The 17,171-nt window shown below is 44.2% G+C and overlaps 1 long non-coding RNA gene across 2 annotated transcripts; it reads left to right on the top strand.

The window, feature by feature from the left end:
* Positions 1-225: 225 nt before the first annotated feature.
* On the top strand, positions 226-7,754 carry LOC145338804 (uncharacterized). Of its 2 annotated transcripts, XR_013885890.1 has the most exons (4): positions 226-386; positions 1,072-1,176; positions 1,492-1,542; positions 7,522-7,754. It is a non-coding gene; the product is annotated as an uncharacterized LOC145338804 (long non-coding RNA). The 2 variants fall into 2 exon arrangements; XR_013885891.1 differs by lacking the exon at positions 7,522-7,754 and having other exon boundaries at positions 1,492-1,565.
* Positions 7,755-17,171: the final 9,417 nt, after the last annotated feature.

A 17,171-nucleotide genomic window follows, 5' to 3' on the forward strand; every position in this document is an offset into this window, starting at 1 on the left:
GGGTCGGAGAGGGGGAGGGGAAGACTGTCTCTCTCCCTCTCTCTCTCCCCCTCCCTCTCCCTCGCTCTGTCTCTCTTTCTCTGTCTGTGTCTCTCTCTCTCTCTCTGTCCCTCTCTGCCTCTGTCTCTCTCTCCGTCTCTCTCTGGCTCTGGCTCTGTCTGTCTCTCTGGCTCTCTCTCTCTGTGTCTCTCTCTCTCCCTCTGTGTCTCCCCCTCTCTCCCGCCTCCCCCTCTGGTCTGGAGGTGATCTGCTCTTGTTGTTGATGTGTGCAGACTGGTTTGTTGGAGGTTGGAGAGGTTGTTTCTCCAGCTGCTGCTCGCCCAGGTTTCTTTTAGCTGTCTGTCAACCTCCAGAATCTTGTGAGGGTGTTGCCTGTCCGTGCTCAGGTCTGAATAATTCCACATCATGTTGATGGTTTCAGTGGGTGTTCATGAGTTTTAATGGTGGACCCTTTGTATTTGTGTGCTGGATGTCTAGTTTGAGCTTCTAAGATTTTCAAATCTTTTGTTTCACTGATGTGGGTCTACCCCATGTATCTGTCGCTGAGTTTATCAAGAAATGTAAATCTGGCCTTTTACACATGCTGATGTGTCCTGCTGCTTCTTTAGTTTTCAGTTGTTGAAACTGGAATCATGCAATGTGCCTGTCTCCAGGCAGACTGGTTTCTGTTTGGACTGAGAGCACCCCAGCTTACCTTGTTGTTTGGCCAATTTCTTGGTCAGGCTTTATGTCAGTTGCTGCGCTTGTCTTTCTGCAGTTGATTCCCTTTCAAGGATTCTGTCTTCCTCAAGCAGTCGGAAAGGGACATGGGGAAAGTGTGGGATCGAGGTAAAGAAGTGTTGATTGTGATCAGAGTGCAGGGCAAAGCAGGCTCGAGGGCCTCAAATCCTTCTCTTCCTCCAACAAGTGACAGATTAAAAGGACCAGCACAGGATTAATATATTAACGGTCTTTAAAGCTGTGTGCGGATGATGACATGGTGTTGCAATTTTGATGGTGAAGGAAAGACTTTACTTTGTACAACCTGAATGGCTTCAAACTCTTACATTAGTTTTCACTTGTGTTTAACAGATGGCAATCTTCCTGGTGGATACAGAAGGATGCAATAGTTTAGAGAGAGAGAAAAATGTCAGTATCCAACTATCAGCACTCAGCATGTTACTGAGCTCCTACATGGTGAGTGCACCCCTCACGACATTCATAGTCACTGGAGATAATCAGAGAGAGACTCAGGGTAACAGAGTGACCCTCGGGGGTAACGGAGTGACCCTCGGGGGTAACGGAGTGACTCTCGGGGGTAACGGAGTGACTCTCGGGGGTAACGGAGAGACCCTCGGGGGTAACGGAGTGACCCTCGGGGGTAACGGAGCGACTCTCAGTGCTAAGTGTAATTTTACTTTCTGCTCGAGAATCCCCATTTGTGAGACCTTGTGCTAATTAATGATGTTTGCACTTTGTGTTTCCTTCCTCTTCCATTTTGTTGTCTTTCAGATATTTAATATTGCTTCAAAGATTGACCCAACTGATCTGGAATTTTTAGAGGTTGGTTTTTACTTTGTATTGGCTGTTGAAAGAATTAATTTTTTGTGATTCCTCTCCCATTTTTGAATAAAAGAATGTTTCTGTCCAGTTCTTCAATACTGGGGGTTTGACTGAACAGGCGACTGGGTTCATTTGGAGCCTTCTCATTGAAATAGTTCATTTTCCCACTGCGACAGATCTCATCCCCATGAAGGGCAGCGGGGAAGTCCAGCCTTCATTCCTGGCCTCCTTGACAGTGTGAGAAGGAGAGTTCCAGCTTCATTCCTGGAGTCTGTACTGAGTTAGTTTAAATTCTCCCAGAGTGAGACTGATTGTCATTCCCACACAGAGCAGGAGATCCCGTCTACCCAGTGAGCTGGGCCAGTCCTGGACATTACCAGAGTTGATTCAGGTCACATGAATGACCTTAGGGCAGGGTTTAAACACACACTAAAGGCTACTGGTGAATTTTATTAATGAATAGCCATTGTCAAAATGCCTCTGTCAGCTGAATGCTAGACTGACTGTCCTGCTCAAATCCCTGGACTGAGACTTCCAGGAACAGTCTCCCCACAGGCTCTTCTGGAAAGACAGGACAATAGATATCCCTGTGTGGAATAAGGGCCATTCCCTTGACAGTCGGTCACACTGGGTTGACAGTCAGTATGTGCACAACCCAGACTGAACATAGAACACTGCAGCACAAACAGGCCCTTCGGCCCACAGGTTGCGCCGATCACATCTACACCTACCAAGCCATAGAACTATCTGTAACTCCCAATGCCATCAAATCCCATATACTCATCCAGAAGTATTTTAAAAGACCCCAGCGAGTTCACCTCTACCACCACCGACGGCAGCCGATTCCACTCACTTACCACCCTCTGAGTGAAAAACTTATCCCTGACATCTCCTCTGTACCTACTCCCCAGCACCTTAAACCTGTGTCCTCTCGTAGCGACCATTTCAGCCCTGGGAAATAGCCTCCGAGAATCCACCCTATCTATTCCTCTCAACATTTTATAAACCTCTATCACGTCGCCTCTCAACCTTCGTCTCTCCAGGGAGAAGAGACCTAGCTCCCTCAACCTGTCTTCATAAGGCATGCCTCCCAATCCAGGCAACATCCTTGTAAATCTCCTCTGCACCCTCTCAATAGCTTCCACACCCTTCCTGTAGGAAGGCGACCAGAGCTGCACACAGTACTCCAAGTGGGGTCTGACAAGGGTCTTATAAAGTTGCAGCATTACCTCCCGACTCCTAAACTCAATCCCTTGATTAATGAAGGCCAGTAAACCATACGCCTTCTTGACCACATCCTCCACCTGCAAGGCTGATTTAAGAGTCCTGTGGACCCGGACTCCAAGATCCTTCTGCTCTTCAACCCAGCTAAGACTCCTACCCTTGATATTGTACTCCTTCATCCCATTGGTCCTACCAAAATGGACCACTACACATTTATCCGCGTTGAAGTCCATCTGCCACTTTTCCGCCCAGTCCTGCATCCTATCTATGTCACGCTGCAACTTCTGACATCCCACCAGACCATCCACAACACCACCAACCTTCGTATCGTTGGCGAACTTATTAACCCATCCCCCCACTTCCTCATCCAGGTCATTTATGAAAATGACAAACAGCAAGGGTCCTAGAACAGATCCCTGGGGCACTCCACTGGTGACCGACCTCCATGCAGAAAAAGACCCATCCACAACCACTCTCTGCCTTCTTCAGGCAAGCCAGTTCTGGGTCCACCAGGCCAAAGCCCCTTGGATCCCATGCCCTCTCACCTTCTCAAGAAGTCTTGCATGGGGGACCTTATCAAACGCCTTGCTGAAGTCCATGTAAACCACGTCCACCGCTCTTCCTTCGTCAATGTGTTCAGTCACATTTTCAAAGAACTCAACTAGGCTCGTAAGGCACGACCTGCCCTTGACAAAACCATGCTGACTATTCCTGATCATTCTAAACTTCTCTAAATGCTCATAAATCTTGTCCCTCAGAATCCTCTCCATCAACTTAGCAACCACTGAGGTCAGACTCACCGGTCGGTAATTTCCCGGGCTATCCCTGTTCCCTTTCTTGAAAATAGGAACCACATCCGCAATCCTCCAATCCTCTGGAACCTCTCCCGTCTCCATCGATGATGCAAAGATCATCGCCAGGGGCTCTGCAATCACTTCCCTCACCTCCCACAGTAACCTGGGGTACATCCCATCCGGTCCCGGTGACTTGTCTATCTTGATAGAATTTAAAAGTTCCAACACATCCTTTTTCTTAACATCCACATAGTCAATCTTTTCAGTCTGCCGCAAACCTGTAGTACAACCTCCCAGATCACTTTCCACCGTGAATACCGAGGCAAAGTACTCATTAAGCACCTCTGCCATTTCTTCTGGTTCCACACAGACTTTTCCCCCTTCACCTTTTATAGGTCCTATCCCTTCACTTCTCATCCTTTTACTTTCCACATATTTGTAGAAGGCCTTGGGGTTCTCCTTAATCTTACCCGCCAAGGTCTTCTCATGACCCCTTCTGGCTCTCCTAATTTCCTTTTTAAGCTCCTTTCTACAATCCTTATACTCCTCAAGATCCTTAACATCTCCTAGTTCCCTGTACACTTTTGTACACTTTCCTTTTCCTCCTGACTAGGTTCACCACAACCTTCATGCACCACGGTTCCCGCGACCTACCAAAACCTCCTTGTCTCATCGGAATGTTGTTGTGCAGAGCTCCAGACAAACATTCCTTGAAAATCCACCACCTTCCTTCAGTACTTTTCCCCAAGAACACCTCCTTCCAATTTACTCGTCTAATTTCCTGCCTGATGTCTTCATATTTCCCCTTACTCCAGACAAACACCTTCCTAGCCTGCCTGATCCTATCTCTTTCCAATGCAATTGTGAAGGAGATAGAATTATGATCTCCATCCCCAAGATGCTCTCCTACCGAGAGATCCGTCACCTGTCCAGGTTCATTCGCCAGCACCAGGTCAAGTACAGCCTCTCCTCTTGTAGGCTTATCCACCTGCTGTGTCAGGAAACCCTCCTGAACACACCTAACAAACTCCTCTCCATCCAAATCCCTTACCCTAGGGATATTCCAGTCAATGTTTGGGAAATTAAAATCTCCCATCGCGACAACTCTGTTATTACTCCATCTCTCTAGGATCTGTTTCCCTATCTGCACCTCAACTTCCCTGTCACTATTGGGCGGCCTATAGAAAACACCCAGCAAAGTTATCGACCCTTTGCTGTTCCTAACTTCCACCCACAGACATCAGTGACGAAGAAAGCTATTTACACACGTAGAAAATACATAGTCAGTGGCAGCTGTCGGTTCCAATCTACGGTGAACTTCAGGAATCAGTGCTGGGTCCACCGTTATTTGTCATTGATATTAATGATTTGGATGAGAATATAGAAGGCAAGGTTAGTAAGCTTTCAGGTGGCACTAAGATTACTGGCACAGTGGAAAATTAAGAAAGTTACCTTCGATTGCAACAGGGACTTGATCAATCGGGCCATTTGTCTGACGAAAGGCAGATGGAGTTGATCTTAGACAAAAGTGAGGTGATATATTTTGGTAGATTTGTCCAGGATCAGATCAGTTAATGGTAGGGCGTTGGGGAAAGTTACAGAACAAGGAGATCTAGAGGTACATCTTCATAGTGCCTTGAAAGTGGAGTCACAGCTAGAGAGAGTGGTGAAGAAGGCATTCAGCATGCTTGGTTTTATTGGTCATAACATTGAAGACAAGAGTTGGGACGTCTTGCTGAAGGTGTACAACACGTTAGTAAGGCCACACTTGGAATACTGTGTGCAGTTCTGGTCATCCTGTTATAGAAAAGATTATATTGTAAACTAGAAAGAGCGCAGAAACAAATTACTAGGATGTTCCAGGGACTTGATGGTTTGGGTGATCATTTACCACCTGGATATCCAAGAACTCACTTGGGAGGTTCCTGTGTTTACCCCTTTGAGCAAGTCACTAACTGTCCTACTCATTCTCCTCGAGGAAAATAAGAACAATGAACTAAAAGCAGGAGTTGGCCATCTGGCCCCTCGAGCCTTCTTCACCATTGAATAAGATCATGGCTGATCTTTCTGTGGACTCAACTCCACTTACACGGTCGCTCACCATAACCCTTAATTCCTTTACGGTTCAAACATTTACCTATCCTTGCCTTGAAAACATTCAATGATGTGGTCTTAACTCCTTCACTGGGCAGGGGATTCCACAGATTTACAATCCTTTATGTGAAAAAGTTCCTCCTCAGCTCGGTCCTCAATCTGCTTCCCTTATTTTCAGGCTGTGCCCCTTAGCTTTTGTTTCACCCACCAGTGGAAAGAACTTCCCTGCTTCTACCTGATCTATTCCATTCACAATTTTACGTTGTTTTTAAGGTCTAACCTCATTCTTCTAAATTCCAATGGGTATAGCCCCAGCCTACTCAGTCTTTCCTCATAAGTCATCCTACTTAACTCCGCAATTAACCTAGTGAATCTCCTCTGCACCCCCTCCAGTGCCAGTATATCCTTTCTCAAGTAAGGAGACCAAAACTGTACACAGTAACTCCAGGTGTGGCCTCACCAGAACCTTATACAGCTGCAACATAACCTCACTGTGTTTAAACTTCATTCCTCTAGCAATGAAGGAAAACATTCTATTTGCCTTCTTAATTACCTGCTGCACCAGCAAATAACTCCTTGAGATTCCTGCACAAGGACACTCAGGCCCCTCTCCACAGCAGCATGCTGCATGTTTTACCATTTAAATAAGAGTTAATTTTGCTGTTATTCCTGCCAGATGGATGACCTCACATTTACCAACATTACACTCCATCTACCAGAGCCTCGCCCATTCAGTTCGATTATCTATCTCCCTTTTGCAGACTTTCAGCGTCATCATCGATGTAAATCAGAAACAATTTTGGCCGCGACACTGATCCCTGAGGCACACCACTAATCTCTGACAGCCAACCAGAGAAAAAACCTATTTACCACTCTTTGTTTTCTGTTAGCTCACCAATCCTCTATCCATGCTGACACATTACCCTTAACATTGTACACCTTTATCTCATGTAGGAGCCTTTGGTGCGGTGCCTTGTCAAAAGCCTTCTGGAAATCCAGATGCACCACATCCACAGGTTCCCCGTTGCCCGCTGCACATGTAATGTTCTCAAAAAATTCCACCAAATTAGTTAAACATGACCTGCTCTTTGTGGATCCATTCTGTGTCTTACCAATGAGGCAATTTATATCCAGATGATTGCTATTTATTCCTCGATGATAGATTCAAGCATTTTCCCTATTGAAGAAGTTAAGCAAACAGGTTTGTAGCTACTTGGCTTTGGTCTACCTCCTTTTTTTTGTTTAAACAGTAGAGTCATATTTGCTGTTTTCCAATCTGTGGGAAGAACCCCAGACTCCAGCGAATTTTGGTAAATTATCATTAGTGAATTTGCTATTTCCCCCGCCATCTATTTTAGTGCCCTGGGATGCACCTCACCGGGAACAGGAAACTTGTCTACCTTTCGCCCCATTAACTTGCCCAACACTACCTGTTTCATAAAAATGATAGTTTCTAGGCTGCCATAGCCATCCTGTTATTAATTTTTGGGTTTTTTTTGTGTCTTCCACTGAAGATGGACCCAAAATATCTGTTCAGTGCCTCAAAACATTTTCTCATTTCTAATTATTACATCCCCTTCTCATCCTAAAACAGACTAATGTTTACTTTTGCCACTCTTTTTTTTGTTGTATATATTTGTAGAAACATTTGCTGTTTCTATATTCTGAGCTGGTTTACTCTCGCAACCCATCTTGCTTTTCTTTATAGCTTTTTTTTTCTCTCGTGGCTTTCTGCTGACCTTTCAAAAATTCCTAATCTTCTATGTTCCCACTAATCTTTGCCACTGTGTATGCATTTTCTTTCACTTTGATACCCTCCTTCTTTCCGTCGATATCCATGGCTGATTATCTCTGCTTTTTTCTACAGTCCTTCCTTATCACTGGTATCGACTTCTGCTGAGTGCTGTGAAAGATGGCTTTGAAAGTCCTCCACTGTTCCTCAATGGCCCCACCAGAAAGATTTTGCCTCCAGTCGACCTTAGCCATCTCCTCCCTTATCCCTTTGTAATCCTTTTTGTTTAAGCTAAAGGCACTGGGATTGGATTTTACCTTCTCACACTCCACCTCTACTTTAGAATCAGCCATACCGCGATTGTTTTTTTTCTGAGAGGAAGCCTAACTACAAGATCATTAATTATTCCCGTCTCACCACACAAGACCAGATTGAGGATAGCTTGTTCTGTACTCGGTTCCCTTACATACTGTTCAAGGAAGCTATCACAGATACATCCTTTGAACTCCTCCTCAAGGATGCCTTGACCAATTTGGTTTGACCAGTTGATATGTAGAATAAAATCCTCCATGATACTACTGTTCCATTTTTTGCATGCATCAGTTATTTCTTTGTTTATTTCTCAGTCCACCATGATGCTGTTGTGTGGTGGCTGATAGACTGTGCCTATCAGTGACTCTTTCACCTCACTCTGTCTAACTTCCACCCAAAAGGATTCAACCTTTTCTTTTTCCCATAGAACTAATTTCATCCCTCACTACACCCTGATATCATCCTGATAGATCAGAGCTACACCACCTCCCTTACCTTCCTGTCAGTCCCTCCGAACAGTTTGATACCCCTGAATATTCAACTCCCAGTCGTGGCCATGCAGTAACCATGTCTCTGTAATGGTCACCAAATCATACTTGTTCGCAATGATTTGTGCTGCCAACTTGTTTGAAATGCTACGAGCGTTCAGATAAAGTGCCTTTATGCCAGCTTGTGTACCTTCATTTTCCATTCAAACACTACCTTTAATAACATCTTCTGATTTCTCCTTCCTTTTAACATTTTTGTTCTGATTTTTGATAGAGTTGGAACCTTCTCCCCACATTCTGCCCTTTCTCCCTCCTTCTCAGACTCCTTTCATAGGTTCCCTTCCCCTGGCATATTAGTTTAAACCCTCCCCGACCGCTCTAGCAAATATGCACCCTAAGACATCAGTTCCAGTCCTTGCCCAGGTGTATCCAGTCTCATTTGGATAGGTCCCTTCTCCCCCAGAACCGGTCCCAATGCCCCAGGAATCTGAAACCCTCCCCCCGATACCATCTTTTCAGCCATGGACTTGTCCGATATATTCTCTCATTGCTGCTCTGACTCACACGGTTCACCAATAGTAATAGCGAGTTCACTAACTTTGAGGTTTGATTTCTTAACTTTCTTCCCAACTGCCTGTATTCTGCTTTTAGGACCTCATCCTTTTCTTTTTTAACGATGTCGCTTGTACCAACGTGTACTAGGACCGCTGGTTGTTCACCCTCCCTCTTCAGAATGTCCTACAGCCGCTCTGAGACATCCTTGACCCTAGCACCAGGGAAGCAACATACCATCCTGGAGTCTTTGCAGCCATACAGACTCCTGTCTATTCCCCTTACAACTGAATCCCCTCTAACTATTGCAGTAGCACACTTTTTACCCCTCCCCTCTGCAGCAGAACCAACCACGTTGCGACGAGCGTGGCTCCTGCTGCTTTCCCTCGAGAGGTCACTCCCCTCAACGGTATCCAAAGCGATATATCAGTTTTGCAGGGGAATGGCCACAGGAGATTCCTGCACTAACTGCCTCAGACACAGACCGTTTGCAGGATGTAAAGCGGGCTGAAGAATTATGCCCACTGCCTGTGATCTTGCAGCAATGTCTTCCCTGAGTGGCCTAAGGCCCGTCTCCTCCTCTGATCTTCCCAATATACTGCCGTTCATTAATGTGCAAAGTGTGTCACTTTGCACTTTTCATGTTTAAATGCCATCAGCCAATGTTCTGTTGATCTGACTAACCCATGGATATTTTCCTGTAATATGCGACATTCTGATTCCTTGTTAAAGCCGCACCGATCCTGGTGTCAGCTGTAACTTTGCTGATCATTCCAGTCTCCTACATTATCTGGAATATAATTCATGACTGTAACGATACATAACGGACACGTCAATGTACCTTGTGGCACCGCACTGGGTACCAATCCCCAGTCACTCAAACAGCCTTGCATCCTTTCTGTCCTGTTACTAACCCATTTCCTGATCCAATATGCCAACATTCCCCAAATTCCATGAGTTTTAACCTTGTCAATCAGTCTTCCATGTAGAACATGTCAAATGCGTTCCTCTCCTCCAAATATTCACAGTTCAACCTCTCCAAATTACATATCACCGCCGCTCCCACCACCCCCATCCCCTGTACTTTCCTTCGGACTCGAGTAAGCTAGAAATAAAAATCTATCTGAACAACATAACCATTGTCTCTTTTTTGTCCTGCAAAACCAAATTTATAAACAATATGTAAGTGAGATTTCATATGTTGATTTGAATTCATTGAAACTTATTGCTTTATTGTTGTTTTTGAAGAAGAACAGACAGCTGGGAGAGACAAGCCAAGACTTAGCAAGATGGATTCATATCCTTATGTAATATTATGCACAGTGTTTGCCCATGCAACTGTTAATAATTATTCTGAATTCTTCAGAGAGCTCTATTGCACAAAGAAAATATCTTCATATGCGCAGGTTGTTATGTGATTCAATGAATGAATACATGTAGACTTTGATCATATCTAAAGAGGAATTTTATCCACTTATTATGAATATGACATACAATTATATTCCATTTTTAAAACATATTTTCGATTCAACGCACGAAAAATGGTCTCAATTTTCAATCTAAGCATCACTTTGTGAATCAACTCATGTCATTGTGTTAACATTCCTCTGGTCATTGGAAATGTTCAACTGCTCACTGTTTGTCTCTGCCAATTAGTTGCATTGTCCACAGTTATTGAACGAGTACAGTAATATTATTATTAGTCACATGTATTATACAGCAGAGATTCTCAGGCATGATTTGCCGTAGGTTAGAGTGATGTTTTCTACAAATTCATTCTTCTCATTATTTCATACATTTAAATATGAGAATAACTGGATATTTCATCATGTTCATCAACTGTTCTCTGAACCTCCTCTGCGTCACGACATAAATGCATGTGTTTGTGCAGCAGCTCAGGAGTTGGAGCATGAATCCAATTTCTTGTACAAAACTATTCAGAGACATAGTGGTTAGTTTTAAACCTGATATCCGGTTCCATATAGAATACACCATAAAGACGGACCATAACATAGCTCGCTAGAGGGGTCAGTGTTTGTACAAAGCGTGCAGGAAGGTTTTTTGTCTCAGTATGTAGACAGGCCAACTAGAGGTGAGGCTATATTGGATTTGGTGCTGGGAAATGAGCCAGACCAGGTGCTAGACTTGGAAGTTGGTGTGCATTTTGGTGATAGTGACCACAATTCGGTTACGTTCACCTTAGTGATGGGAAGAGATAGGCATGAACCTCGGGTCAGCAATTTTAGCTGGGGTAAGGGCGATTATGAGGCTATCAGGAGTGAATTAGGAAGCATGGATTGGATTAGGAGATTACAGGGACTGGGAACGTCTGAAATGTGGAGTTTTTTCAAGGAGCAGCTACTGCGAGTCCTTGATAGGTATGTCCCTGTCAGGCATGGTGGATTTGGTAGATCTAGGGAACCGTGGTGCACTAAAAGAGTTGAGTCGATGGTTAAAAAGAAAAAGGAGGCTTATGTTCGGATGAGATTGGAGGGCTCAGATAGTGCACTAGAAAGCTTTAGATTGGCTAGGAGGGAGTTGAAGAGTGAGTTGAGAAGGGCTAAAAGAGGACATGAGAAGACTTTGGCTGATAGGATTAAGGAGAATCCTAAGGCGTTCTATAGGTATGTCAAGAACAGAAGGTTGGTCAGGGCAAGATTAGGGCCAGTTACAGACAGCAGGGGGAAGTTGTGTGTGGAACCGGAGGAGATTGGAGAGGTATTGAACCAATATTTCTCTTCGGTGTTCACGCAGGGGGACATGAATATAGCTGAGGAGGACATTGGGTTGCAGGGGTGTAAAATAGACAGTATTACGGTTGATAAAGGGGATGTGCTGGAAATTCTTGAGGGGCTGAAAATAGATAAGTCCCCTGGTCCAGATGGGATCTACCCTAGGATTCTCTGGGAGGCTAGAGAGGTGATTGCAGAGCCTCTGGCTCAGATCTTCAGGTCGTCATTGGTCTCTGGTGTAGTCCCGGAGGATTGGAGGATAGCGAATGTTGTCCCATTGTTTAAGAAGGGGAACAGAGACTTTGCCGGGAATTATAGACCGGTGAGTCTTACTTCTGTTGTGGGCAAGGTTTTAGAAAAAATTATTAGGGATAGGATTTATAGTTATTTGGAGTGTAACGAATTGATTAGAAATAGTCAGCATGGTTTTGTAGCGGGTAGGTCGTGCCTTACTAACCTTATTGAGTTTTTTGAGAAGGTGACCAAAGAGGTGGATGGGGGCAAGGCGGTTGACGTGGTATACATGGATTTTAGTAAGGCGTTTGATAAGGTTCACCATGGTAGGCTTCTGCAGAAAATGCAGATGTATGGGATTGTGGGTAATCTAGGAAGTTGGATCAGGAATTGGCTATCAGATAGGAGACAGAGGGTGGTGGTGGATGGTAAATATTCATCATGGAGTACAGTTACGAGTGGTGTGCCTCAGGGATCTGTTTTGGGGCCACTGTTGTTTGTAATTTTTATTAATGATCTGGATGAGGGTATAGTTGGGTGGATTAGTAAATTTGCTGATGACACCAAAATTGGAGGTGTGGTAGATTGTGAGGAAGGGTGTCATAGTTTGCAGGAAGACTTAGATAGGTTGCAGAGCTGGGCCGAGAGGTGGCGGATGGAATTTAATGCAGAGAAGTGTGAGGTAATTCACTTTGGTAGGAGCAACAGATGTGTCGAGTATAGGGCTAATGGGAGGACTTTGAATAGTGTGGATGAACAGAGGGATCTAGGTGTGTGTGTACATAGATCCCTGAAAGTTGGGAATCAAGTAGATAAGGTTGTTAAGAAGGCGTACGGTGTCTTGGCGTTTATTGGTAGGGGGATTGAATTTAGGAGTCGCAGTGTAATGTTGCAACTGTACACTACTCTAGTGCGGCCGCACTTGGAGTACTGTGTGCAGTTCTGGTCCCCGCATTACAAGAAGGATGTGGAGGCGTTGGAGAGGGTGCAGAGGAGGTTTACTAGGATGTTGCCTGGTATGGTGGGGAGGTCCTATGAGGAGAGACTGAGGGATTTAGGGTTGTTTTCGTTGGAAAGAAGGCGGCTAAGAGGGGATCTTATTGAAACATATAAGATGATTAGAGGTTTAGATAGGGTGGATAGTGATAGCCTTTTTCCTCGGATGGAGAAAGCTAGCACGAGGGGGCATGGCTTTAAATTAAGGGGGGGTAGCTACAGGACGGATGTCAGGGGTAGGTTCTTTACCCAGCGGGTGGTGAGGGATTGGAATGCCCTGCCTGCTGCAGTTGTAAATGCGTCTAGTTTGGGGGCGTTTAAGAGATCTCTGGATAGGTTTATGGACGAAAAGGGATTGGTATAGGCTAGTGGGTCATTGTTTTTGTAACTGGTCGGCGCAACATCGTGGGCCGAAGGGCCTGTTCTGCGCTGTAATGTTCTATGTTCTATGTTCTATGTTCTATAACAGAATGAAATTGCCTGAGATAACGAACAATAATACAATGGACTTCTTTCTATTGTCCATCTCTGGATCTCTGGGAATGCTTCCATTATTTAATGTCTGAAGTCTCCTCCGCGCTCGACTGGCCACTACAATTTGTCTAACAGTTAAAACATTGAGCAGCATAATCAGCACAAATGGAACACAAGTGGTGAGAATGTAATGTAGAAATTCAATAGATGCCCATGCTTTTGATAACCAATTAGATGCCTTTATCCAACAAAACCAGCCCGTGTTCATAAGCATATATCGATCTTCTAACATAAAATACCAAAACATATTCTTTAAGAAACTCAGCACAGTCACTGTTGCCAGGACCACAGATGCCATTTTCTCAGTGCAGTACCTACTTTTCAGATTTTGGCAACACAGTGCCACAAATCAATCAAAGGTAAAAGTGACGGTGAACCATACAGAACAATCAGTGACAGTATAAAGCAGAACAGCGTGAATATTACACACTCGCATAGAATAAACAAATTGGAATTGTTCCCGATAACGAATTGGAATCTGTCTCAATATCAGGTCGAAAATAATGACCAGTAGATCCGCCATGGCCATGGCAATAAGATACCGAGTGATACCCTTGGAGAGACCACATTTTCCACGAGACAATATGCAGATTGTCAGTATGTTAACTGTAAGAATGGAAAATAAATTTGGTGTTTATACATCCTTCAGCCATCCAGCGTGTATGCTTTTCCTCAATACTCAAAAAAGGGTTGTTGAATCCATTATGTATTGAAATGATACATAACAGAAGTGTTGTAAATGTTGCACAGATGATATTCCTTCACATATCATATTAAGATTGAAATATTTTTATTAAAAAATGACAATGCACATTTCAACAATAAATAAACAGTAAATTATTGAAACCTGGCCCACCGTTTAAACAAATGGAATGGGAGACTTACCAGGTTAAATTCCAAGAGGTTTATTTGGTAACTCAAGCCACTAGCTTTTGAAGCACTGCTCCTTCATCAGGTAAGTGGGAGTTCTGTTCACAAACAGATCCAAAGATGTGCGGGTTATGTTGATTGGCCATGCTAAAATTGTCCCCTAGTGAACTAGGATGCTTAGGTTAGAGGGATTAGCGGATAAAATATGTCGGGATATGGGGGTAGGGCCTGTGTGGGATTGTGGTCAGTCAGACTCGATGGGCCGAAGGGCCTCTTTCTGCACTGTGTTTTTAGGATTCTATAGTTTAACCAGGACATATAAAGACACAAAATCAGTTTACAAAATGACGGTTGGATTGTGAGTTTTTACAGGTAATCAAGTCTTAAAGGTACAGACAATGTGAGTGGAGAGAGAGTTAAGCACAGGTTAAAGAGATGCGCATAGTCTCCAGCCAGGACAGTTAGTGGCAGAAGACAATGCACATCTTTTTAACCTGTGCTTAACCACAGTTTGTGAACAGAACTCCTACTTACCAGAAGAAGAGGCAGCGCTCTGATATCTAGTGGTTCGTGCTACCAAATAAACCAGTTGGACTTTAACCTGGTGTTGTGAGACTTCTTACTGTGTTTACCCGAGTCCAACGCCGGCATCTCCACATCAGACTTACCAGGCACAGCGACTGCAGCGAGCAAGGGATAATAAATCTCTTGAACTTTAAAGAAGATTTTGTCTAACTGCCAAACTAATGAATCGCCACTGTGCATTCTGCCTCTGACCTCGACCTCTCTCTCGCTTTCTTTGTTGCTCACTCTCTCCCTCTTTTTTTCAGCGGAGCAATGGACCGTTGCCCGTACAACTGTTGTGACGATGGAATGACGGCATTGAATGTGTTTCCTATTAAATAGAGAAACTCTCCAGTGAACCAAATTACCCACGGAGACTGTCATTAGCTAAAGTTGACTGAACAAATCTGTTTACTTCATACATCACAGCAAAGTATGTTAGAGCAGAAGGAAAATTTGTGATGGATCCCCAAACTCGTTAAATGTAATAACACTCAATAGGAATGCATTTCAAAGGTGATCAGATATCAATACAAACCATGACCAAAATGGGTAGGATCGCAATTAAACAGTTTGCACCAAACTGATCTGCTTTTAAAAATAACAAACTCTAAGCTACTGCTGATCTAATAATGCAAAACCCAAGCAATCTGTCAGAATGAATAAGCTGAAGCAGCACTGAGGCATTAGAGATGTTAGTTAATGGAGAGAAACTTGAGAGATAGGATTTGTGACCATTTGGAAAGATGCAGTTTAATCCGGGATAGTCAGCACGGTTTCGTGAGGGGTAAGTCCTGCCTCATAAATTTGATTGAATTCTTTAAGGAGGTAACTAAGTGTGTGGACAAAGGTAGAGCAGTTAATGTCGTATATATGGATTTTAGTAAGGCGTTTGATAAGGTTCCCCATGGTAGGCTCATGAAGAAAGTAAGGAGGTGTGGGATAGAAGGAAGTTTGGCCGATTGGATAAGTAATTGCCTGTCTCATAGAAGTCAGAGGTGGTAGTGAAGGGAAAATGTTCAGACTGGAGGCCAGTTACCAGTGGTGTACCATAGGGATCAGTGCTGGGTCCTCTGCTATTTGTGATTTTTATCAATAATTTTGGGAGAGGGGGCTGAAGGGTGGGTTAGTAAATTTGCTGATGACACCAAGATTGGTGGGGTAGTGGATGAAGTGGAGGACTCTTGTAGGCTGTAAAGAGACATTGATAGGATGCAGAGCTGGGCAGAAAAGTGGCAGATGGAGCTTAACCCTGATAAGTGCGAAGTGATTCAGTTTGGTAGGACAGACTTGAATGCGGATTACAGGGTCAACAGCAGGGTTCTGATCCACCGGTCTCTGAAGGTTGCCACTCAAGTGGATAGAGCCATGAGGAAGGCGTATAGTGTGTTAGCGTTTATTAACAGGGGGTTTGAGTTTAAGAGTCATGGGGTTATGCTGCAACTATACAGGACGTTAGTGAGACCACATTTGGAATATTGTGTTCAGTTCTGGTCACCTCACTATAAGAAGGGTTTGGAAGGAGTGGAGAGAGTGCAGAGGAGATTTACCAGGATGCTGCCTGGTTTGGAGGGTCGGTCTAATGAGGAAAGGTTGAGGGAGCTGGGGCTTTTCTCTTTAGAGCGGAGGAGGATGAGAGGCGACTTAATAGAGGTTTATAAGATGATGAGGGGGATTGATAGCGTGGATGTTCAGAGACTATTTCCTCGGGTGGATGTAGCTGTTACCTGGGAGCATATGGTGGGAGATATAGGAGAGATGTCCGAGGTGGATTCTTTACTCAGAGAGCGGTTGGGGTGTGGAATACACTGCCTGCTGTGGCAGTGGAGTCGGACACTTTAAGAACTTTCAAACCGTTATTGGATAGGTACATGGAGCACACCAGAATTACAGGGTGTGGGGATAGCTCAGCACAACATCAAGGGCCAAAGGGCCTGTACTGTGCTGTACTGTTCTATGTTCCATGAAGTATCCCAAGCCCAGACACTCAAGGCTGAACAATAATACAATTCTATGTGCCATTGACTAAACAGGCAACAACAAAGTGAACCATCATGTATAAGCCAAATGAGAGCCAATCACATAACCGAGAACACAGAAAATGCAAACTTAATCAACAATCCCAGGCCCACTGTTCAGTTAAACACTTCCCAATTCTGATTCTATTGAAGCCCGACTAATCGAACTATGTCAATATCAATTTACACTCAACCTCCTGACCCCCAATTGACAAAATAATAAGTTTCACAACACCAGGTGTGCAACAGGTTTATTTGGAATTACAAGCTTTTGGAGCGTTGCTGCTCCTTCTTCACTCAGCTGATCAAGGAGCTTTGAAAGCTCATGGTTCCAAATAAACCTGGCGCTGTGAGGCTTCTTACTGTGACCACCACAGTTAAACGCCAGCATCTGCACTCCGATTGATAATGACAGCTGAACCCACAAGGGTCTCTAGGTGGTGGTCCAAATTCAAAATCGCCACATCACAACCTGCATTTCATTT

The sequence above is a fragment of the Carcharhinus amblyrhynchos genome, unplaced genomic scaffold (assembly GCF_965287045.1).
Source record: "Carcharhinus amblyrhynchos unplaced genomic scaffold, sCarAmb.v2.hapA chromosome_179, whole genome shotgun sequence".
Taxonomy (NCBI): Eukaryota; Metazoa; Chordata; class Chondrichthyes; order Carcharhiniformes; family Carcharhinidae; genus Carcharhinus; species Carcharhinus amblyrhynchos.